The sequence below is a fragment of the Triticum aestivum genome, chromosome 6B, assembly GCF_018294505.1.
Source record: "Triticum aestivum cultivar Chinese Spring chromosome 6B, IWGSC CS RefSeq v2.1, whole genome shotgun sequence".
NCBI classification, from domain to species: domain Eukaryota; kingdom Viridiplantae; phylum Streptophyta; class Magnoliopsida; order Poales; family Poaceae; genus Triticum; species Triticum aestivum.
The window spans coordinates 638,783,885-638,808,501 of NC_057810.1; the positions used below are offsets into that span (position 1 = coordinate 638,783,885).

Below are 24,617 nucleotides of genomic sequence, written 5' to 3' on the forward strand. Positions count from 1 at the left end.
CTGCGAGTTACACTTACACTAGCTAACTGTCGAAGCGGGCACGGTCGGCCAGGGAGGGTAGGCGCGGCAGAGGATGTCGCCGGCCATCTCCGGCAGGAGGTCCGACCAGTCCGGCTCGGGCATCCTCTCAAACGACATTATCTATATAATATAGTAATATAGAAAGGTTCCCTAAAAAAAAAAAGTAATATAGAAAGGAAAGCGATCAAGCCTCTGCCGACGAGTAACTTTTTTGTCCCAAATCGGCCGCAACGAGGCATAACAAGTATAGATTGGAAGTTTTCTCGAAAATAAAAACAACAAGGCACTTTGAAGACAAGCATCATCCTCGTCGTCATCACACACCACCCTTGATCTAGTGTCCGACTTCAACTTCACCGTAGGTGACCACTCGCGAAGTGATCACCGCAATGTGGCGCGAGGCCCACTTTAGCCCATGCCAATAGTTGCCTACACGCGAGCTAACGACTCGGCAGTCTTGATTTGAATAGTGAGCTTCCTAGGGAGTGTATGCAGTATCCGGTCGACTAGTACCCTCGGAACATGACCACCCGTCTCTTGGACGACACCATCACAACGTCGACTTCACAGGTATGAATGGAAATTGAACGCAAAGACCTCCCGAACACGTTAGAATACGGACTACCACCTCCTTGCCGTGGGCATCCCTATGATCATGATTTTATGAGATTAAGCAAGTCCATGCATAAAATATAGCATGTACAGAGTACCTGGGCGTTATCACTTAAATTTCTAGAATTTTCATCATAAAAAAACCACGTCGCAACTACACAAGGGCACCTACACTCTCTCATGAGCAAAAAAGAAGAAGTGTTTTCTTCCGAGTGAAACATCACCATCTCCATGGTCCTCGATACTTCAATAGGGACCGGCCAATGGCCATTACCTATCTCTTATACTAGTAGTAGTTAACTAAAGGCAAGAGAAGACACTCGGATTAAAGCGTAAAACATGGCACAAACGGGGAGGCGAGCCGGGGGTTAAAAGTTCGGAGACCACGGCCGGACGTTCGTCAGTTAACGAGCTTCACACTAGCTAGTTACTTTTATTTGCTTTATTTACTGGGAAATTGAAACTAAGCAGCTCAACTACGCTCGTAGTACAAACTAGAGAAACAGACGGACTAAAACGGCCTTCTTTGATTCTTACCTGTACGTGCTCGTAAAAAACGGACGGACTTGTTTTGAGCTTTGGGTTCCGATGTATCTCACAAAAAAATCAGAGTTATATTTCCTTCATGTATGCATTTATGTTACGATTTACGCGATGTGCACCGGATCTTTTTTGCCCCTAAGTAAATCATTTGTAGGTTGTAAATGAAAGTAGTTTAGTTTTAAGCCCAAGTCCAATGACCTCGATTTGTAAACTTAGCATGAGAGCAGTGCTTGGTTAATTGGAGAAAAACCAAGTGAAACATAAGATTACAACTGTCCAAATTCGGCCGCCGTGAAGCATGACAGCCCTAACTTAGCGCTTGCAAACACATACTAACTGATAAGACAAGTGTAACCATGAATCACACACCACTGTTGATCTAGTGACTGACTCCAACTCCATCACAAGCGACCACTCGCGGAGTGATCACCATGATGTGGCGTGAGTCTCACTCTGGCCCATGCCAATAGTTGATTAGGCGCACGCCAACGACTAGGCAATTTTGATTTGAATGGTGAGCTTCACAGGCAGCATTCGGTCGACCAGTACCGTTGCAACATGTATGTTCATGATCTTGACGATGAAATCGTAACTTCGATTTCACAGCTACGAATGAAAAATGAACGCGGAGATCTCTTGGATACACAAGAACACGGACTACCAAAGACCTTAAATCACTATGATAACAATTTTATGAGATTTTTCAAGTCCATACATAAAAAGTAGCATTTATAAGGTACATGATCGTTATCACTTAAATTTCTAGAATTGCTGCCTGTGGCCGGTTGAAAATTTGATGTATGGGAGGGAAAAAAGCAACCCATTGACGAGTGTGTCCCACGTGACAGGAAAGATTCTAGAGGTTGCAATTACAAAAAATCATTTCAAGATTTTTGTAGTTACATATATGTAATTATATTGAAGTTCTTTTCTAGACTTTGTTTTTCTTTAGTTTTATAATAAACCATCAAGGGGCTTAGGCCGGAGTGGTTGGGAGCATTAAAAAAATTTGTCAGGTTTAATTAGGCATATGATTCGTGTGACGTGAAGTGTCTACCGTTGGATCTATAAAAAAAGAGCGGTTGAGATCGTGTTGACAGGGGCATTCCGTGGGAAGTCCAGATTGACCAATGAGAGCATAAGAATTCCACTCAGCTCCTCGGAGACAGCTGTTGTCAACGAAATATTCTAGACTTTGAAACGAAAAATGAAAAGAGAAATGGAGAGAGAGAGATACTAGTCACGAGGTAATTAAATTCTTTTGAGACATACGAGGTACAGTAATTAGTTAAGCTGACTCCCACCCCACCCAACGCAGCCCAAGCCCACAATCTTCTCGTCTCCCTCCCCAATTCCCATTCCCACCCACACCCACATCGCCGCCGCCGCCGCCGCCTTGGCCGGAATGAAGGATCTCCTCACCGCCGCCTTCCACCTCCCTCTCATGCCTCCACCCCGTACGTCCACCCCAGAAAGGAAGGCCCCGGTATAGGGCCCCGGGCGAGTTCCCTCGAGTCCAGACCGGCGCTTCCCCAACCTCCGCCCTCTTCCCCGCGATTCCCCTCCCCACCCACAGCCGCAGCCGGCGGCAGCCTCCCCCACATCCGGCGACCTCCTCTCCCACCGCACCCCCCTTCTTCCTCCTCCTCCGCTGCTGCTTGAAAACACCATGGCGTCCACTCAAACTCTGGTGAGTTCCTCCTCCTCCTCCTTCTCCAGATCATTTCTATCTGTCTCTTCCTCTCTCTAATCTCTATCTCTTCCTTTGTAGCAGCAGATCAGACGAGAGGTGCGGGGACGAGTTGGGTTGGGAAGCACGAGCACCATGGACGATTTGGGTGAGGAGAGATCATGGCTGCAGCCACCTAGCTCCAACCACCGCCGGGACAGAGGAGGCCCCGGCGCCATGGACAAGCAGCCGCGATTTGATCTGCTTCCCCTGCAACGTCGCCTATCTCTACTCAATTCAGGCAGCAGCAATAGCACTCGAGATGCAGGAAGAGCTCCTAGCTCGGGTAAGCACCCCCATCCCCATCCCCATGCTCGTTTCAATCTTTGGAGGCTTGCTGATGGCGCTTCTCTTCTCCATGCATGGAGGAACCTCAACAAGCAACACCAAGTCATCTCCATGGATGGCATCCACAAGCGACCAAGATGACGACCAGGAGCCCGACGACGGCGGCGCCGACTACAACCTCTCCGTCTCCGGTGACTCCATCTCCTACCTCTAGCTCCCTCCCTTGTGCCCCTATGTAGGAGGCGAATGACTGAAACGCTGCTCCTTCTAATTCATCCATATGGTTGACGAGTCAGGAGAAGCAACCATGCCTAAGAAAGCTGGGCTATTTTTCTGGTTTTCTAGTAGGATTCTTGGCCGAAATATAGCAATTTGTGCTTTTTACTTGCCCAGGCTTGAGTAGTTGCCTGTTTTGTTGAAGAAGAAAAGAAGCAGACTGGTTCCCTACTTTTCACCGACCAATATAAACATTTGCGATGTAGTACCACAGTTTACCAGTGATTTTGGTTCGATTTTGTCCTGCCTGTGTGCTGTGCAGGATAGGATGGACGGATTATCAGTCATACCTAGTACATTAGTGATTAAATTAAGCATTCATCCATGGTGTTTTCAAGCATGTATGTACGTGCAGTACACTACATGAAATGAAAAATAGAGGAAAATTCCATGGAGCCGCACGTCCATGGAGGTTGTAGCATGGCTGTCTCATCCCTCCTCACGCTCATGTGCATGTGCATGGATTGATTCGATCTATTACTCTAGCCACTACCAATTACTCCCTCCGTCCCTAAATATAAGTCCTTTTAGAGGTTTTATAATATGGACTACATACGGAGCAAAATGAGTGAATCTACACTCTAAAGTATGTCTATATACATCCGTGTGTAGTTCATATTGAAATCCCTACAAAGACTTACATTTAGAAATGGAGGGAATAGATTAGATGATACGCACTTGATTAGATGGTTTCAAAAGACAAAAGTTTCATGCAATTATGTTTATTCATATCCCTCAATGCAGAGGGTATGCCCAAGCCAACGCTTATGGGAATAATTGTTTGAGTGAGAGCAGCTATTTTTTTTATTTACTAGTCACAGTAGGTGGATTCCACTTTAAAAAAGTTCTACATGGTGCATACTGTTTGTTTACTGCCCTATTGTGACTTCTATTTTCTTTCCATTGTTTACCAGAGATTTGCCTTGCAAGATGGTTAGTCGAAGAGGATGTCTTCATACTATGCCAGTTCAGCTTTTTTGTGTGCCCGACGAATCTTAGCTGCAGCTGGCAAAAAAGCCAATCAGCCCTATCCATCACCGGAGTCCCTCTCTTCCGGATAGCAGATGTAAACTCAAGCCCCTGCACCTGTCAAAATTTACATTTTATCCATCTTCCTTTTCATCGGCATAACAACACTTCATATGCTCTTCAAGCAAACTGATTTCTGGTGTTCTGAATAGATTCACAAAAATTATCTTGTTTACTGGGCATGTAACGTCAAATGGTTCTTGCTCTAAACAGATTAAAAAAACCCTACAATATTCTCTCATTTACTGGGCATGTAACTCCACTAGATTTGGTACAACTCTGTTAGGTTCAGACTGTGTTCGGAATCAAAGTATTTTTGGAGTTTTTGAAGAATACCGTGGTTTCTGAAAATAAATATCAGTTTTAAATACTATAATGTGTTTAGCACCAATAAAGACTGCAGTTTGACAAACCGTAGTATCTCTAAAACTAAGGTCTTTATGTAGTAACTGAAGAAGAGGTCTCCGTGTCTTTCTTAAAAACTCAGAAAATGCTCGCTCGGTGGTCTCTCTGTCCATCTTCTGGCCATTGTTGCATGTGAGTCCTATCTATACTAGCTATCTGATCGACCTATCAATCCAGAGGCGCACATACAAGTTTCATCTTCCCTCGGGAGCCCTCGACCTCGGTGTCCTGCTTGTAGTAGCATGGCTCTGTTCACAACAACATAGCACTGCCTGCCGCCTAGTACCACTGCTCCATCTGGATGCACAACTATTACGTCTTTGATCAATTATAAGTGACAACTCTACTGCATACCCTAGCATCTATGGTCCGTCTTCGATTATTACTGTAGGCACTATCAATTAGATTAGATGATACTTGATAAAATGGTTTCAAGAGACAAAAATGCTCGATCATACTTGATTGATTCGGGAATTAATGCTCTTCTGGGCATAGTCAGCATGCAATTATGACTTAATTCATATTCCTCAATGCAGAGTGAATGACCAAACCAACAGTTCCTATGGGAATAAATGTTTCAGTGAGAGCAGTGATGTTTTTTGTTATATTTACTAGTCACAGAAGCTGGATTCCTATAAATAAAAAAAATCATAGAAGGTGCATACTGTTTGTCTGCTACCCAATTGTGACCTTTGTTCTCTTTCCATTTGTGACCAGAAATTTGCCTTGCAAGATGGCTCGTCGAAGAGAACGTCTTCATACCTGCCAGTTCAGCTTCTTGTGTGTGTGGCGCGGTGACGAGTTGGGGTGGGGAAGCACCAACACCATGGACGATTTGGGCATTGCTGCATCCACCTAGCTCCAACCAGCGCCGGGACAGAGGAGACCCCGACGCTATGGACAAGCAGCGGCGATTTGATCTACTTCATCCTCCACCTCGACTCGATTTCATCTGTTTCCCCTGCTGCAACGTCGCCTACCTCAATTCAATTCAATTCAGGCAGTAGCAAACATCACTCGAGATGCAGGACGAGCTCCTAGTTCGGGTAAGCACCCCCACCCCCATCCCCATGCTTGTTTTAGTCTCCAAGGCTGCTTCTTTCTTGTGTGTGCTTGCTGATGACGCTTCTTTTCTCCATGCGTGGAGTGGAGGAACCTCAACAGGCAACAACAAGTCATCTCCATGGATTTTGTCACTCCAGTTCCATCACATCTCCATGGACGGCATCCACAAACGACCAAGATGACGACCAGGAGCCCGGCGACGGCGGCGACTACAACCTCTCCGTCTCCGGTGACTACATCTCCTACCTCTACCTCCCTCTCTTGTGCTCCTGTGTAGGAGGCGTATCACTGAAATGCTGCTCCTTCTAATTCATATATGTATATGGTTGACGAGTCAGGACAAGCAACCATGCCTAATTAAGAAAGCTGGGCTATTTTTCTGGTTTTCTAGTGGGATTCTTGGCCGAAATATAGGAAGTTGTGCTTTTTTACTTGCCCAGGCTTGAGTAGTTGCCTGTTTTGTTGAAGAAGAAAAGAAGCAGACTGGTTCCCTACTTTTTAATAATATGGACTACATACGGAGCAAAATGAGTGAATCTACACTCTAAAGTATGTCTATATACATCCGTGTGTAGTTCATATTGAAATCTCTACAAAGACTTACATTTAGAAACGAAGGGAATAGATTAGATGATACGTACTTGATTAGATGGTTTCAAGAGACAAAAGTTTCATGCAATTATGTTTATTCATATCCCTCAATGCAGAGGGAATGCCCAAGCCAACGCTTATGGGAATAATTGTTTGAGTGAGAGCAGCTATTTTTTTTATTTACTAGTCACAGTAGGTGGATTCCACTTTAAAAAAGTTCTACATGGTGCATACTGTTTGTCTACTGCCCTATTGTGACCTCTATTTTCTTTCCATTGTTTACCAGAGATTTGCCTTGCAAGAAGGTTAGTCGAAGAGGATGTCTTCATACTATGCCAGTTTAGCTTTTTTGTGTGCCCGACGAATCTCAGCTGCAGCTGGCAAAAAAACCAACCAACCCTATCCATCACCGGAGTCCCTCTCTTCCGGATAGCAGATGTAAACTCAAGCCCCTGCACCTGTCAAAATTTACATTTTATCCATCTTCCTTTTCATCGGCATAACAACACTTCATATGCTCTTCAAGCAAACTGATTTCTGGTGTTCTGAATAGATTCATAAAAATTATCTTGTTTACTGGGCATGTAACGTCAAATGGTTCTTGCTCTAAACAGATTAAAAAAACCCTATAATATTCTCTCATTTACTGGGCATGTAACTCCACTAGATTTGGTACAACTCTGTTAGGTTCAGACTGTGTTCGGAATCAAAGTATTTTTGGAGTTTTTGAAGAATACCGTGGTTTTTGAAAATAAATATCAGTTTTAAATACTATAATGTGTTTAGCACCAATAAAGACTGCAGTTTGACAAACCGTAGTATCTCTAAAACTAAGGTCTTTATGTAGTAACTGAAGAAGAGGTCTCCGTGTCTTTCTTAAAAACTCAGAAAATGCTCGCTCGATGGTCTCTCTGTCCATCTTCTGGCCATTGTTGCATGTGAGTCCTATCTATACTAGCTATCTGATCGACCTATCAATCCAGAGGCGCACATACAAGTTTCATCTTCCTGCGGTAGCCCTCGAACTCGGTGTCCTGCTTGTAGTAGCATGGCTCTGTTCACAACAACATAGCACTGTCTGCCGCCTAGTACCACTGCTCCATGTGGATGCACAACTATTCCATCTTTGATCAATTATAAGTGATGACTCTACTGCATACCCTAGCATCTATGGTCCGTCTTCGATCATTACTGTAGGCACTATCAATTAGATTAGATGATACTTGATAAAATGGTTTCAAGAGACAAAAATGCTCGATCGTACTTGATTGATTCAGGAATTAATGCTCTTCTGGGCATAGTCACATGCAGTTATGACTTAGTTCATATTCCTCAATGCAGAGTGAATGACCAAACCAACAGTTCCTATGGGAATAAATGTTTCAGTGAGAGCAGTGATGTTTTTTGTTATATTTACTAGTCACAGAAGCTGGATTCCTATAAACAAAAAAAATCATAGAAGGTGCATACTGTTTGTCTGCTGCCCAATTGTGACCTTTATTCTCTTTCCATTTGTGACCAGAAATTTGCCTTGCAAGATGGCTCGTCGAAGAGAACGTCTTCATACCTGCCAGTTCAGCTTCTTGTGTGTGTGGCGCGGGGACGAGTTGGGGTGGGGAAGCACCAACACCATGGACGATTTGGGCATTGCTGCAGCCACCTAGCTCCAACCAGCGTCGGACATAGGAGACCCCGACGCTATGGACAAGCAGCGGCGATTTGATCTACTTCATCCTCCACCTCGACTCGATTTCATCTGTTTCCCCTGCTGCAACGTCGCCTACCTCAATTCAATTCAATTCAGGCAGTAGCAAACATCACTCGAGATGCAGGACGAGCTCCTAGCTCGGGTAAGCACCCCCACCCCATCCCCATGCTTGTTTTAGTCTTCCGAGGCTGCTTCTTTCTTGTGTGTGCTTGCTGATGACACTTCTTTCTTGTGTGTGCTTGCTGATGACGCTTCTTTTCTCCATGCATGGAGTGGAGGAACCTCAACAGGCAACAACAAGTCATCTCCATGGATTCTGTCACTCCAGTTCCATCATATCTCCATGGACGGCATCCACAAACGACCAAGATGACGACCAGGAGCCCGGCGACGGCGGCGACTACAACCACTCCGTCTCCGGTGACTACATCTCCTACCTCTACCTCCCTCTCTTGTGCTCCTGTGTAGGAGGCGTATCATTGAAATGCCGCTCCTTCTAATTCATATACGTATATGGTTGACGAGTCAGGACAAGCAACCATGCCTAATTAAGAAAGCTGGGCTATTTTTCTGGTTTTCTAGTGGGATTCTTGGCTGAAATATAGGAAGTTGTGCTTTTTTACTTGCCCAGGCTTGAGTAGTTCCCTGTTTTGTTGAAGAAGAAAAGAAGCAGACTGGTTCCCTACTTTTTAATAATATGGATTACATACGGAGCAAAATGAGTGAATCTACACTCTAAAGTATGTCTATATACATCCGTATGTAGTTCATATTAAAATCTCTACAAAGACTTATATTTAGAACGGAGGGAGTAGATTAGAATATACGTACTTCATTACATGGTTTCAATAGACAAAAGTGTCATGCAATTACGTTTATTCATATCCCTCAATGCAGAGGGAATGCCCAAGCCAATGCTTATGGGAATAGTTGTTTCAGTGAGAGCAGCTATGTTTTTGGTTATATTTACTAGTCACAGTAGGTGCATTTCCTATTTAAAAAAGTTCTACAAGGTGCATACTATTTGTCTGCTGCCCGATTGTGACCTTTATTTTCTTTCCATTGTTTACCAGAGATTTGCCTTGCAAGATGACTAATCGAAGAGGATGTCTTAATATTTGACAGTTCAGCTTTTTTGTGTGTGCGACGAATCTCAGCTGCAGCTGGCAGAAAAGCCAACCAGCCCTATCCATCTCTGGAACCCCTCTCTTCCGGATAGCAGATGTAAACTCAATCCCCTGCACCTGTCAGAATTTACATTTTATTCATCTTCCTTTTGTGGGCAAGATTATATTATTCATCGGCATAACAACACTTCATATGCTCTTCAAGCAAACTGATTTTTGGTGTTCTGAATAGATTCACAGAAATTCTCTTATTTACTGCGCATGTAACGTCAAATGGTGCATGCTTTTATTCTCTCATTTACTGGGCATGTAAGCCACTAGCTTTGGTACAACTCTGTTAGGTTCAGACTGTGTTCGAAATCAATGTATTTTTGCAGTTTTTGAAGAATACCGTGGTTTCTGAAAATAAATATCAGTTTTAAATACTATAATGTTTTTAGCACCATTAAAGACTACAGTTTGAAAAACCGTAGTATGTCTAAAACTAATGTCTTTATGTAGTATCTGAAAAAGAGGTCTCTGCCTCTTTCTTAAAAGCTGAGAAACGCTCGCTCCTTGGTCTCTCTGTGTCCATCTTCTGGCTGTCGTCGCATGTAAGTCCTATCTATACTAGCTATCTGATCGACCTATCAATCCAGAGGCGCACATACAAGTTTCGTCTTCCTGCGGGAGCCTTTGACCTCGGTGTCCTGGTTGTCCTAGCAACACAGCATTGCCAGCCGCCTAGTGCCATCAAATAATCTGAACGCACGAGTAGTCCGTCTCTGATCAGTTGTAAGTGATGATTCTACTACATACCCTAGCATCATAGTTTGTCTTCGGTCATTACTGTAGGTTCTATCAATTAGATTAGATGATACTTCATTAGATGGTTTCAAGAGACAAAATGCTCAATCATACTTGATTGATTCAGGAATTAATGCCCTTCTGGGCACAGTCAGCATGCAGTTATGACTTATTCATATTCCTCAATGCGGAGGGAATGACCAAACCAACATTTCCTATGGGAATAAATGTTTCAGTGAGAGCAGCTATGTTTTTTGTTATATTTACTATTCACAGAAGCTGGATTCCTATAAAAAAGTTATAGAAGGTGCATACTGTTTGTCTGCTGCCCAATTGTGACCCTCTTTCCATTTGTGACCAAGGATTTTCCTTGCAAGATGGCTCGTCAAAGAGAATGCCTTCATATCCTGCCAGTTCAGCTTCTTGTGTGCATGGCGAATCTCAGCTCCAACTGGTAAAAATACCAATCAACCCTATCCACTGCTGGAGCACCTCTTCCGGATAGCAAATGTAAACTCATTTTGTAGCTACTATTTCATGTATTAGATATTGATATTTGTTTCCATAATTACATAAAGTTGCATTTTGGAATTTAATAGGAAATGCTACACATTTACATATGGACTTGAATACATTTTTGCCGAACTGAGTATGATTCATTATTATAGTCACTATGTTATTTCTATGGTAGTATGGGCCAAATGCCAATTTTCAAGTGCTTGTGCTACTGTGATGCTTTTATTTCAACTCAAAAGCACCCTGACATGCATTGGCCACTTGAAAGGGATGGATTATTTGCACCAGAATCAGAGTGGTGGTTCAGAATTTATCCCACAGAATTCATTCACTTCTGTACATGGCCACAGTGCAGCTAATGCGTTGGATATGTATGTGCGATCCTGCATTTTTTCTTGAAAGATCATGGTTACAATAATGTTTACTGTAGAAATGATGTACGGACCGAGTGAGTTCAGGATTTACCTCACATAAAAACTCACCTCTGTACATGGCTGTAGTGCAGCCTATGTTTTGGATATGTACATATGATCCTACGTATTCTGCGAAATATCTTAGTTAGCATATTCTTGATTGTCAAGACATTACTCGACTTCCCAATGAACTTAATTGTAAGCCATGATCTTCGCTGGCCTGGTTTGATTATATTGAATTCAATTTGGATGTTGCACTGCTGCTGCTCACAATTTGCTTTCTTTCCTGATCCGGCCGGTTTCATCGCGCAGGTCCTTGTCAAGGCCTCGAGCTGGCCGCAACCAAGCATGGGCTACCTCTAGCTCGTCCTCTACTGCGCTTGTGCTCTTATTTGTGTGGCGGGCGGCGACCGTGACGAAGGTGCTTGTGGTGGACGACCAAGCCTGCTCGCTTCATCGGCGCTGCATGTGGCTAACCATAGCCGCCACCAGGGACGCCGGTGCTTGTGGTTGACGACGAAGCACCTTGTTGCGCGACCCACCAGCACTGCGCGTGGCTAACCATAGCCGCCACTAGGGACGCCGGCGACGTCCTTGGCGAGGTGACGCCTCCGCTGCCAGTTTGGCTGGTGGCTGAGGTCTTGTCTCCACCTCAAAATTACTGGGGGCGGCGTGGTTCAGCCTTGGCTACAACCATCGAAGGTGTTTCTCTTCTGTTGCTTGTAAATTTAGGCACAAGTAGTTTACTATGGTCTCAGATGTGCTGATGCATAACTATTGAAGACTTGGCATCTTATAGATATAGAAATTTCTCGTCTTGTGATGGTAATCAACTGGGATTGTTAACAGAATAATATATCAGCCAACAACAAAGCTGGGACCTATCCATTTCTGGTGCTTGTAGCTTTATTTCTTGCTGGTAATTTTTCTGTTACACTGTTTCCATGCTTGCTCATTGAGATTTTAAATAGATGGAGTAGACTAGTTACAATGTAACTATGTAATCCTCTTCCAGGCACATGTGAACTAGCAACCTTCCAAGAGACATACATAAACAAAAGTACTTTTACTTACATGTGAGACCTAACACAAATAAACAAGCACCATGAATATAGGTTGTTACAGGTTTTGACTACCGATGTGTTTGACACATTTGGGTCTAACTCCTGAATTAGTTGGACTTTGCTTGGTTGAGTGGTAGGTTAAACTTGTTAAACCAAGTGCAGCACAGGATCCACACCATCTTGCCCTCTACAAAAACCATAGCATATGCTTGTTCTCTACAAAAACCACACTTACTATAGTAGTTGAGACACTCGTTTTGTTTTCTTTTCTCAGTAAGGATTGTTCTATTTTCTTTGATCTCCAAGGATCAGTATGACATGCTTTTGCTAATGAATAGCATCAGCTCATTTTTGTGTGTGCTAGCCATCAAGCCATGGTGACTTTTAGCATTTTACGTTAGGGGTTGATGGCTTATGAGTTTGTCAATTGTCAGTTGTCGGCCATTAAATTCTACAGCGCGATGCTCTTTAAGGAAAAAGGATATGCTTTCTTGAATGAGTTGTCAATTGTCAAATGTCATCCTTCAATGATGGATATGAACTAATGTACATTATGGCAGAGTGTTAAGTCTGCATGCTCTCCAAAAGGGGGTTGTTTGGCTGTCCAATGATGGATTTGATTTCTCTTTGTTTCCCCAACTACAGAAGTCAATAAACGAGGGAGCGGAAACTCGGGCTTTGAAGTGTCTTCATCATGAAATCAGTATCTTTTCTTTCTTCATCTGGCTCGAATCAGTGTGTTCAGTATGTTTTCCTCGTCTTTATTACGCATACCAAGTTCATGCCAAATGAAGAAAGATCACTGATTTCTGCGAATTCAATACATAATTCATATCGAAACCAAAGTGATATCTCCCGGATTCATTATTAATGAACTACCCAAATAGTTCTTGTACTACTCATTTTAATAGTAACAACACAAACTGACTTGTTGACAAATAAAATATATCTGTAGGAATGGAAGTCAGTGAAGATTAAGCTGTTGTGTTGTTATAGAGATGCATGATAATTGTGGAATGTTTTTTCCTTTTTTGGGATGAATCATGGATGTTTTCTATCATGTAGCATGAGAATGAAAGTAACCACTATTTTTAGGCTGAAACTGCAAATTTTGAGAAGTGAGCATTGAAGTTAAATTACAGTTTTGGTATGGTGCATCAGCTGTCTATAGTGAACGTGCAAGCATGAGAAGTAAGCATTGCTCCTTGTTGATTCCCTCAAGCATGCATCATAGATTGTCTAAATTGTTTGGTGTCTTTTGGAGTCATGGTTCCAAGTGTAGATTTTTTTATGTATGTTCAGATAGATGTGGTTCCATCTATAACCATAGTGATGACTAGAATTGTCATTGGTCTACTGCATCTGTGATTAGAATTGGTGGTGCAAAAGTTGATGATTTGGTTGTATTTCCTACCTCATTTTCTTGCTGGATGATCTAAAGAGAAAGAACTGATCATTGAGCATTTCACATGCTTGTGTAATATATTTGAGTCAGGATTGCTGATGTTTTATTGGTTCCATCTCAACATGCAGGAACTGTTGTTCCTTTGATTGAAATAGGCAAAAGGCTTGTCTTTTTGGCTGAGTGGGACTACCCAGCCAAGCCATATGTTTTCTTGCTCTGTTTCCTCTACGTAGTTCACAGGTAAAATTCATGGCCCAGGACTGACCATACCTAATGATAAAACTGATGATTTTTCTTTCTTATTATCAAAACAAGTTTTCTCCCTATCCCTTTAAAGATAATTGTTGTGATTCTTTTTATTTGTATGATTTCCGCAGAGGCTTGATATGGTACTTTTTCCCTGGCTTTCTTGCTGGCTCCACCATTTTCATGCTATGGACCAAGCACCATTTTCACTGTCGAGCAGCTCCTTGCTCTGCAGGAAGCCATCTCGCAGCTTGAGGTTATTGGTTGGTCATGTTATTGTTTGTCCAAAGTTGGTTCTTTCTTCATTTGTGTGATTGTTGGTCTTGCAGAGGTGATCGTTGCTGTGACGAATGAGTCATGTTCATGTTGTTGTGATGAAGCCTCCCTGCGTGGCTTCCCCTGCGCTTTCGCGGCTGTTCCATCTCCGACTCCAGTGCAGGTAAGCATGATACTTGATTAGATGGTTTCAAGAGATAAAAAGTGTTGATCATACTTGATTGATTCGGGACTTGATGTCTTTCTGGGCAGTCAGCATGCAGTTACGGTTTATTAATGTTTGTCAATGTAGAGGGGATGCCCAAACCAACAGTTCTCATGGAAATAGATGTTTCAGTTAGAGCTGCTATGTTTTTTAATTATATTTACTAGTCACCGAAGGTGGATTCCTATAAACAAAACGTTATTGAAGGTGCATACTGCTCCATTTTGGCGTTCAACAACTTTGTGAATGACTGTGCTGGTCGCTTCAACCGAACCTTTTGATGTTATATACCACTTGTTGTTTACCCCGAGGCATGGAGATGCTTTCAGTTTTGTAATCAGCTTTCTGCTCGATAAGATCGTGTTGTTTCTTGAAGTCGAATGCATTTCTTGATCCTTTGTGTTTGTGCTCAAGACGTGTGTGAGACCAACAAACTACATTACGTACATCTATTGGCTCTTTTTCTCTGCCCGTGTTATTGATAGTGTTTCTGCATATCTGTTCAAAAAAAACGGACATCACTCACCTCGCTGAATTTTATTTATCACCTAATGCACCTTGAATGATGTTGCCTAGCTCCCCTGTGTGAGTGCAGGTCGAGCGATTCCATGTTGAGATGGATGGCCACACCCACATAGCGATGGAGTGGAAGAACCAGAACCTAGGTCCAAAGATCAACCGCGGCGACGGCAGAGCGATTGGGGGCGGTCGACGACGAACAAGCCTAGGAGGAGGTTTATCACCAGGAGCTCATGAAGTACCTTGATTCCCCGTCTCTCAATCATTTCTCAATCATTGATGTTGGCTCTCACTCCGGTGCCTCACGACATAGCTTGTTCGTTTCCTCTCCTCTCCCACACGCTCATGGATTCGATCAATCACTGCATCTACTATCAAGATTAGATAATGCATGATTAGATGATTTCAAGAGACAAAAGTGTAGATCATACTTTATTGATTCAGCAATTGACACCCTTCTGGGCACAGTCAGCATGTAGTTACGATTTATTTACATTCGTCAATGCAGAGGGAATGCCCAAACTAACAAGCAGCTATCTTTTTTGTTATATTTACTAGTCACCGATTGTGACCTTTATTTTCCTTCCATTGGTGACCAGAGATTTTCCATGCAAGATGACTCGTCGAAGAGGATGTCTTCATGTCCTGCCAATTCAGCTCCTTGTTTGCGCGATGAATCCACCGCTGGAGCCCCTCTCTTCCAGATAGCACATGTAAACTCAAGCCCTTCCACCTGACATAATTTACATTTTATTCATCTTTCTTTTGCGAGGGGAATTACATTATTCATAGGCATAACAACAGTTCACATGCTCTTCAAGCACACTGATTTTGGTCTTCTCAATAGACTCACAAAAATTCTCTCATTTACTGGGCATGTAAGGTCAAATGGTGCATGCTTTAAACAGATAGTTCTTTTTTTTAAAATCCTACGAGGACGAATCACCCACCTGAGTTTCAACAGATAATGCACCTAAAGCTGTTATAAATGTAGACTCTATATTTTATTCTAAGCTGTCGCATTGTCATGGAAGTACTAGTAATCCAGTACGTGCATTTGCATGTAGTGACTAATACAAAGGATACAATAACAAGCCTTTTGGCTGTTAGAGGAAACTATGTAGCTAAAAAGAATATATAATTGTAGTAGAAACAATTGGCAATTCAATTTTGTAGCTGCCCATGATGAGCACACAGGCAGCTTAACTCTGCCCATTCTTCCTTCTTTACTCACTAGTGATCTATCAGCTCTCTGTTGGTTGACCAATTAATTGATAAGATACAATGCTTGGTGGTTTCCTTTATGTGAAACATGGTAGTGCTGGTGCCTGACAAATCACCAGGTTTGACTTTTGCAGAGTATAGTTTGTGCCTAGCCCCTTACCTTTGGTGTTTATGTAGGTGCCAGGATCCTGGAGTTGACAAAACCAAGCCTAAGAGGAACTTGTTTGACAAAGCCAACAACCTTCTCACCAATTTGCTTTCTAGCGGCAACCTCAAGAATATGCCGGTTTCCGAAGGTGCTTTCACTGATCTGTTCGACCGGCCCCTTTGCTATACGCTCTATGATTTGTTCCTCGGGGTGCTTATCCTGTTATATCTCTTATTACTTACTGTTTTCATTGCCATGCTTTGTTCTACTTACTGTTTCCATTGCAATACAATACTGATCAGATAAAGTTATATATGGGAGAGGTTTTCCAAGGGTGTTTGTTAACTACAGCTAGTGACATTGCTATATCAGAGTATGTTAACACGCACATAGGCTTTTGACCTTGATTGGTTTCTTGCCAACTATTTTCTGGAGTTGTCTCCTTGATCTTTAATTGAACATCACTATTGCTGCTACTCTTGGAGGAAGGATTTGACCATGAAACATCAATCCCTCTCATACAACAATGACATCTCTTGCTTTTGTCGACAGTTTGTTCATGCTATATAATGTTTCCATTTTCTCCTCATTTTATTTTCTCTTATCTTCAGGAAACGAAGTAATCGGGAGTGGTGGTAGCAAGCAGGAGAAGAAACCATCACAAATTTGCCGGTAGGAGCCTACACATTTTTCATTATTGTCAAGGTCATAATACAACGGTTCCAATTCATTATAAATTTGGAACCTACGCATATACTCTCCCCCGCTGATGTATTTGTAGCTTTGCAATCAGTGGGTGGAAGCTATTGATTGGTCAGATAGAGCATATTAACATTCATGTGTTAATCTGAAATAAGGCATTTTGTATGCGGCGTGTGATGAATTTCATTCTGGAAGAACCAGGAGGTCCAGTTGGACCTGTTTGCCACTAGGCTTGACAAAATGATGCGGTCCGATACAAATCGGCCTCTCAAAAATAATAATCAATGATAAAACAAGTTTCTTTTCCCTCCTCTAATCTAGGAAGACACGTTTCTTCTTTTCGAAAATAGAGGGCGACTCCCTCTGATTTTAATTTCTAGAAACCATGGTCTTTACAAACTGAAAAAAGGAAGAACAACCCCCCCCCCCCCCCCCCCCCAGGAAGGCTACTATAGCAATTTAGGTGCATAATCCCTTCTTAATAAGTCCATGAGGAGGTCAGGTTTGTTCTGACTTCTGGCAAGTATATTTTCTTCTTCCAGGTTGAGCTTTCTCTTTCTTTTTCAAAAAGGAAAAAGAAAAAAGCGGTTGACCTTTCTCTTGAAGCTGCAAAGAAATGCCACTCTGGGAATATGATACTCTTCACTAGGCAAGTTTAGGACAAATTTAGCACTCCGACATTTGAAGTGCTAGCTGTAGTATATCTAACTACGAATGGAGTTACGATGTTGGATTCGATACTGACCAAATGTTTAACCTTTTGCAGCCATTTTTTGCACCTATGGATCAAATGCTTCGAGATGGCTGGGAAAGGAGCCTCCCCTCTGCGTGCTCCTGCTGTGCAACGACGTGGCCCTACTATTTTGCGTCAGGAGATGAGAGTACGTGTGGCTGCTCCGTGCTCCTCCGACCATGCCCTGCTCATGCCGCCGCCATGGAGCCTGTCAAGGTCCCCTAGCCCTCTTCTCCTCTCCCTTCTTGATTTGCTCTTGTTCCCTTTCCCTGATGTGGTTTCCTTCCACACGCAGGTAAGAGCACAAAGGGACCAGCGGCAGAGGCCTACTACAACTACAACGGTGAGTGCTCTTCCCCTTCACTTGCCCTGTTCCGTCCATGGTTCCTTTATTTGAGTTTTGTCAGTATTAGTGTTGTGTGTGTGTGAAAGAGAGAGAGAGAGAAAGAGAGAGAGAGAGAGTAGTTTTAGTTGTCAGTTTCCAGAGAGAGAGAGAGAGAGAGAGTAGTTTTAGTTGTCAGTTTCCAGAGAGAGAGAGAGACTGATTGTGTTTTCAATCAGTCTGCTATGAATGCTTCCGTGTCATTGGTATCCACCGCCGAATCAAATCCCCTAGTTTCTGAGGCCGGAGATGAACAACCCAGCCTCACCACCAACTAACTGTTGTAATATCATTTGCACTTGTTCAAATTGGCAGCTTATATGGTCATTCTTGTTTCTCTGGTTCTGTAGGTTTGTTTGGCACATCTCTGTTTTGGAATATAATTGTTCAGCTTACCAGTAGTTACAGTAGTCTATACTTTCCCTTATTTTTAGAAATGAATCATATAAGTATACATTCTTCACAACAATATAAGCTCTAATTTTACTTGATGCCTTTAACTGCCAACTTAACTTTGTTAGTTAACTTGTGAACTTTCATATGCAAACTTAGATTATTCCAGTTATATGTTGCTTTTAGATATCTCTTGTTTTACCTGTAACAAGTTTCAATTCGAATAAGAAAGACTTTTGAGGACACGGATGTTCCTTTTGCAGTTCACTTTCTGAATTTGCTATTCTTTGATTTGAATTGGGCTACTCCATGGAGAAACTGAATTCGCCAGTATTCTGGGAAGCTCAGTTTGGTGATTTCTCCAATGGTGCACAAGTGATATTCGACCAGTTTCTGAGTAGTGTAGCGACCAAATGGCTCCGCCAAACTGGCCTTGTTGGTCTACTGTCTCATCGCTATGATGGCAAGGTCCTGAACACTCCATCTCCCATCTTGAGCGCTTCCTTCAGGTAATTCACGGAACATAGTTTTTCTTGTTTTTTCTGTATCATGCTGCCAATAATCTTGTCCAGTAAGAAGCAACCTCCTGTTTTGCATCTTTGTCTTTGATAGTTCTATAACATGCTGTTGTTGTTTGTTGGTTTGAGATGTCCTGTCACTATTCAAGAAAATGCGGTTTGTTTTACAACTTTTGATAGCTCAAGTTGTTACGGTGATAGCTTGGCTTTCATATCATGGTCTTTGATAGCTTGTTTTCATGATCATACTGAAGTGCTTCATCGTACTCTCAGTTTTCGATGCTACCAGCTGGCAGCACTTGTGTGTGTGTGACTGCATGTCCTTATTTTCGCTAGCTTACGTACAACATATGGGGTTACTCTGGTTTCCTTTCCTTTTTGGTTTGAGAAAAGTATGCTGTTCCCTGGTAGTAGCGTCAGCCTGCACTTGGTGTGAGATTTTCTACTCTATAACACATTGAGTTTGTGAAGTTGCTCTAGTTTCTGATCTATGCAATGCATTTTGCTGTACAGAAGGACCAGAGAGAGAAGGTGAAGAAAAAGGAAAAGCCCCTACTGTTCATTTTTCCATTGAGTTGATTTCCTCGCTGTCCATCATCATGGTTTCAGTTTATCGGTATAAACTGGCATGACTTTTGTTTTAATGAATTGGCATGTTTAGTCAATTTCTAAGGAGTATTTTTCAGTTTTTATAAGAACAGAGCTGATTTACTTGGTCTTGGTATACGTTTGTACGTTTGTTTATTTTGAGATGGTTCTAGGTCTTATGTTTTTGCTGAAGTGGCATGATATAGCAATCATTGATCATGGTTATGCAATTCTTGGCCATGCTAGTATTCTCAACTTAATCTTTTACCGAGTGTCAGTGCTGTGTTTTGTGTTGCTGCTAAGTAGCATGGCATACTTGACCCATTCTCATGTGCAGTCCTGTGTGCAGTGAAGATAGTGATATGATCATTTCACTGATCAACTTGTCTTGCCAGATTTACAAGTAGTCATTTATTTACTGCTCTTGACTTGTTTTACATGGGATTTTTGATGTGTTAAAATTGTTGTTGTGCTTCAGATTCTTGGCATTGACAGTCTGGTTCCGTCGAGATCGATGATGAAGATGTCAGTGCCCATGGAAGTGGCAAGCAGATCACCAGGCAGAAGTTGAGGCGATCATCAGTTACTAGTAGTGGTAATGAAGAAGCCAAGGCCATGCAGCTGTTGGTGATGGGCCCTGTCAGGATGCCCACCAAGGTGCTCAACATCAGCACCAGGAAGTCCCCCCTGTGGCGCAAGGTGACCTCTTCCGCCTCTCTGCTCGATCCCATTTACTTGGTTGATCCCTGCCAATATTGTGTGGTATATCCTTGGTGAATTTGTCATCCCATCAGTACTAAAATTGAGTTGAAATGCTTATAACACAGCCATGCTTGTAACTGTGTCAGATCATGCAATGTTGAACTTAATGTTCCTTGGTTTGCATTCTTGCACTAGAAAACCTGATTGCAGTTTAGTTGAAATACTTAGAGAAGACCCATGTTTGTAATCATGTCAGATCATTGGATTTTGAGCTAACAGTTCATTGGTTTGCGTTAAGTAGCCCGTTTGTTTACCAACGGTTGGTCTCAGCTACAGAAACAATCACTCTTGTACTGATGGTATCTTGGTTTGCGTCTAGAAACACATTTGTTAAACAATAATCAGTCTCAGCTACAGAAAATACCGGTTAATGTACTGTTGGTATCTTTTAAAATATAAATAACTCTATGGTTTGTACAGAAACAACAACGCCTGGCTGTGTTGAGAGTTATAGACATAATGATTCTCATATAAGTAGGATATACATAAGATGTTTAAAATGACTAGAATCACACTTCTCACTTTCTGCCATATTAAGGCACTTGGTTGTGTAACCAAGAGCCCATTTGTGGTTCTAGTTATAATTTACTATTGTGTCATAAATAGGATGATTTTGACTTACTCTTGTGTCCAGATTAGAACTTTGTAACTGTGTCAGACCGTTGCATTGTGGACTAACAGTTCCTTGGTCTGCATTAAGGAACCGTTTGCTAAAAAACCAGCCAGGTGGTCTCGCCTACAGAAACTACCACTCTCTTTGGTGTCTGGTGGTAGTATATCTTTTAGAAGACACAGATAAGTCTTTTGTTTCTACAAAAACAACAGCATCTGGTTATGGTGAGAGACATAGACATATTGTGCTCATATCAGTAGAATATATGCACGAGATGTTGAAAATGGCCAGAATCACACTTCTTGCTTTTGGCCATACTAACGCACTTAGTGGTGTAATCAGACCGCATTTGTGGGCTATGCTTGTGTGTTTGATTCTACTACGTCCATTCCAAAATATAAGACGTTATGGAATGAGGTAGCAATTAGGTAGGGGCTTATTTACTGGTTGCAGTTAGATTTTAGTGTTGTGTTTTTATAAAAGATGATTTTGACTTACGGTTGCGCGTCCAGATTAGATATATGCATCCGCTTTTGGGAACTGACGCAATGCTAAATGTGACATTGAAAATTGAGGATGTTAACCATTATATCTCCTTCCTTATTTGTAGAATGTAATTGTGTCGGATCATTGGATTGTCAACTATCGATTCCTTAGTTTGTGTTAAGAAACCGTCTGTTAAAACTTAAAACAGCAGGCAGTCTAAGGTATGAAAACTATTGCTTGCTCTAGTGGTAGTATCTTTTAGAAGACACATATAAGTCTTTGGCATCTACAAAGACAACATCATCTTGTTATGGTGAGAGATGGCACTTGGTTGCATAATCAGAACCCATTTGTGGTTGCTGTGTTTGTGTGCTGGAGTATATCGCCTTGACTTCACATCTGAATGGCAATAGCATATCTCTCACTTTATATTGCATCTGGTTTTCTACAGTCTGCTATTGTCTGCAAATTTTGTATTGTGTTGACTTGTGACCCCTTTTGGTTGTCTTGATGTTTGGATTTCTTTACGATTTGGCACTTTTGCTGGTGATATGACTCTGATGTTGTGTGTTTTGCAACCCGACGCAGAAGCCCGTGAACTCGTCCGTGTGGGACTCCTGGGGTGCGATGGTGTTGGCGGTGGTATACGGCCTTGTCTACAACTGTGCTGGTAAGTTCATGGTTTTGCTCTGTCCACCCCTCTCCCGGTTGCTCTGAGACCTGGCCCTGGAGCTATGGCTGCTCTTTGTGCCGGTCATGAGCCATGGTTTATTATGTGATGGTAGACTCTCTAGCCATTTCCTTACACCAATAGTATTGTTACTGTTTGCATGTTCAAGCTTCGTGATATGCTCTCGGTTAATGATCATGACTTCACTTTGTGAATGGTCTTGCCCTGTTATGGGTTTTATCATCTTTGTTTTTGTGGGCTTGCTAAATAATTTTAATCATAGATATTCTATGGGTGTTTCTGAGATTCCCACATAGATTCAGATTATACTAGATGGTAGCTTAGCTTCTTTTGTTAGTACTGGTGCATGGTTTGTTCCGAATTTGAGGTAAAGCATTAGTCTTGATATACAAGGAACAATTCATCTAGGACGATGTTTTGCTGAATCCAACTGATTGCTGCTGTTTAGACTTGCCAATGGTGCATTGTCTATGTAGCAGTGTTCCTTAAGTTTTGACAAGTGAAGCAATAGGACACATGATGATGCTAGGTTATTTGTATTTTTTCAGCGATGAACTCGCGAACTAGTTCGCAGGCAGCCTAGTCCTTCCAGTGAGCAATGATATGTAGGATCTCTCAAAGAAAATTCTCATTCCATACATACCGAGTGTCTTTCCCCACTCTTTTGTTTTTAGCTTGTCATTGCAAGATTTCTTCCTGGCAAGTCAAATATATGTGAATGTTAATCAACATGCAAAAACTGAGTTGCGGTTATTTGATGTTTTGCCAGGACAGTTTCTACGAGATGCAAGCATGATTGTGCTTGTCGCCCAGGGCCAGGACGCCGACGTATGGTGTGCACCAGGAAGTGAACTCGTGCGGCTCGAGGACAGATTGTTGTGATGATCTATCTGGGTAGTCTAGAAAAATCCCAATTTTGAGTGAAGAGTGGATCCTCTTTGCTGCAATCTTCAGTATGTATTGGATCCCGATTCCATTTGTTTCTGGGATGATGCATATTTTTTGCCTGTCTATAATATAACTTGCTGAGAAGAACCAATTGTTGCAGATACTAGTTTCGAGGTTGCCTAACCATGGTTCGAGGCTGAAGAAGCAAATAGATGATCTGGATGAGAAGATGGCGGTGACTGACTCTTCTCCCGAGTCTTTGACGTCCAAGTAGATCCAGGTGAGTCCTTTAGTAACTCAGGCCATATGATCTGGTGCAATGTTGCTGCATGTCATTATTTGGCCATCTCGGTTTTTACTGGTTGCACGACTATAGCTCCTTTAGCAACCCATGCCAGTATGACCATTCAGATAAATTTGTCCATCTTCAAGGGATACGAAACGACCACTCAAGTAACCCAGTTCCAGTGTAATACGGACATGAAGTAAAGCAGCAGACCATAATTGTTGTAGTGGCCCTTGTTCTCGCTTGGCACCTCGTGCCAACATAGCAAACTGTTTTTAGGCCATTGTGATGTAAACTGCCGGTCCATGTCTTTTGATAAGCAAGCACATTTATCTAGTTGTCATGTTAGTGTGTGCTTTGACAGCTGCATGTTGTCCGTCAAGTAAGAGTGCATTTGCCAACCATACCAGGATCCATGTCAATACGAGTTAGCATCTGATTGTTGTTGCATGTTCTTTTCATTTTGTTTGTACAATTTCTGTTTGTCCATAATCTTAGAGCCTAAGTACTATTTCTGAGAATTGCCTGAAAGTGAAATATGACAAGGAAACTGTAGTTAAGGTGCTATGTTTGTAAAAACTCTTGCTAACAGATGCTGCTAAGCTAGCTATGTTAAATTTCCCGAGGTGGCTGATAAGAACTTGCGGCATACTCGACCTATTCCAATGTGTTTTGCTGATGTGCTTCTTGGACGTGATAGGATTGTCCTTTGTAGGTTGCTTTCTTGTGATAACCCCTTGTCCTCTCTTGCTCTTTGCCCAGGATGGTGAGGACGGCGAGAAGAAAAGATCTTTGCTGGAGATGGTGCACCCACACCCATCGGGCTATTCTTCCGGAGGGCGAAGCGGGGCAAGAAGAGGGGTCAATGGAGCTTGGAGCTCTATGGGAAGTCTGGTGGTTTTGCTTTATATTTTGATTTTTACATGTGAATGGGACGCTGTTCGCCTCATTTTGCCGGGTGCTCATGTTGTATCCAACCGATGTCTCTTTGAAAAGCAATGTCATGCTTCTCTATGGTAGACGAGAGGTGCATTTGGGAAGTCGCAAAATCATTGCTTTGTCATGGCATGGTCTGAGTTTCAAACAACGTGATGTTTGGTTTTCGAATGAGAACCAGAATATCAGTATGATCTTTTTTTTATCCAATGTATGTACCGATGGATCATCACCCTCTATGTTTTTGTGTCGTGAATACTCAAGAGCTAATCATCCTCGTGTTTCATAAAATTTAAGTTCATCTTTGCTTCAGTTGCCCCTGTAGCAATAGGGATAATACTGTCATGTTGAAAAAATGTGATGGTCTGGTTAATTTTCAGAGCCACAAACTTGCTGGTAGCAGCATTGTCATTAACTTTTGATTGTATTGGACATAATGTAGC

General features: G+C 42.2%; 1 non-coding gene across 50 annotated transcripts; it reads left to right on the forward strand.

The window, feature by feature from the left end:
* The first annotated feature begins 2,491 nt into the window (after nucleotides 1–2,491).
* On the forward strand, nucleotides 2,492–24,384 carry LOC123138417 (uncharacterized). Of its 50 annotated transcripts, none has more exons than XR_006469118.1 (29): nucleotides 2,493–2,866; nucleotides 2,951–3,384; nucleotides 4,384–4,535; nucleotides 5,621–5,949; nucleotides 6,068–6,197; nucleotides 6,846–6,997; nucleotides 8,082–8,409; nucleotides 8,558–8,687; nucleotides 9,341–9,491; nucleotides 10,033–10,168; nucleotides 10,543–10,690; nucleotides 11,422–11,811; nucleotides 12,819–12,876; nucleotides 13,707–13,818; nucleotides 13,956–14,080; nucleotides 14,154–14,263; nucleotides 14,901–15,140; nucleotides 15,424–15,537; nucleotides 16,226–16,344; nucleotides 16,808–16,868; nucleotides 17,665–17,847; nucleotides 17,927–17,974; nucleotides 18,670–18,915; nucleotides 19,438–19,540; nucleotides 19,991–20,211; nucleotides 21,962–22,043; nucleotides 22,834–23,017; nucleotides 23,113–23,232; nucleotides 24,001–24,384. It is a non-coding gene; the product is annotated as an uncharacterized protein (transcript). The 50 variants fall into 50 exon arrangements; XR_006469128.1 differs by having other exon boundaries at nucleotides 10,543–10,634; XR_006469122.1 differs by having other exon boundaries at nucleotides 10,558–10,690.
* The last annotated feature ends 233 nt before the right edge of the window (nucleotides 24,385–24,617 follow it).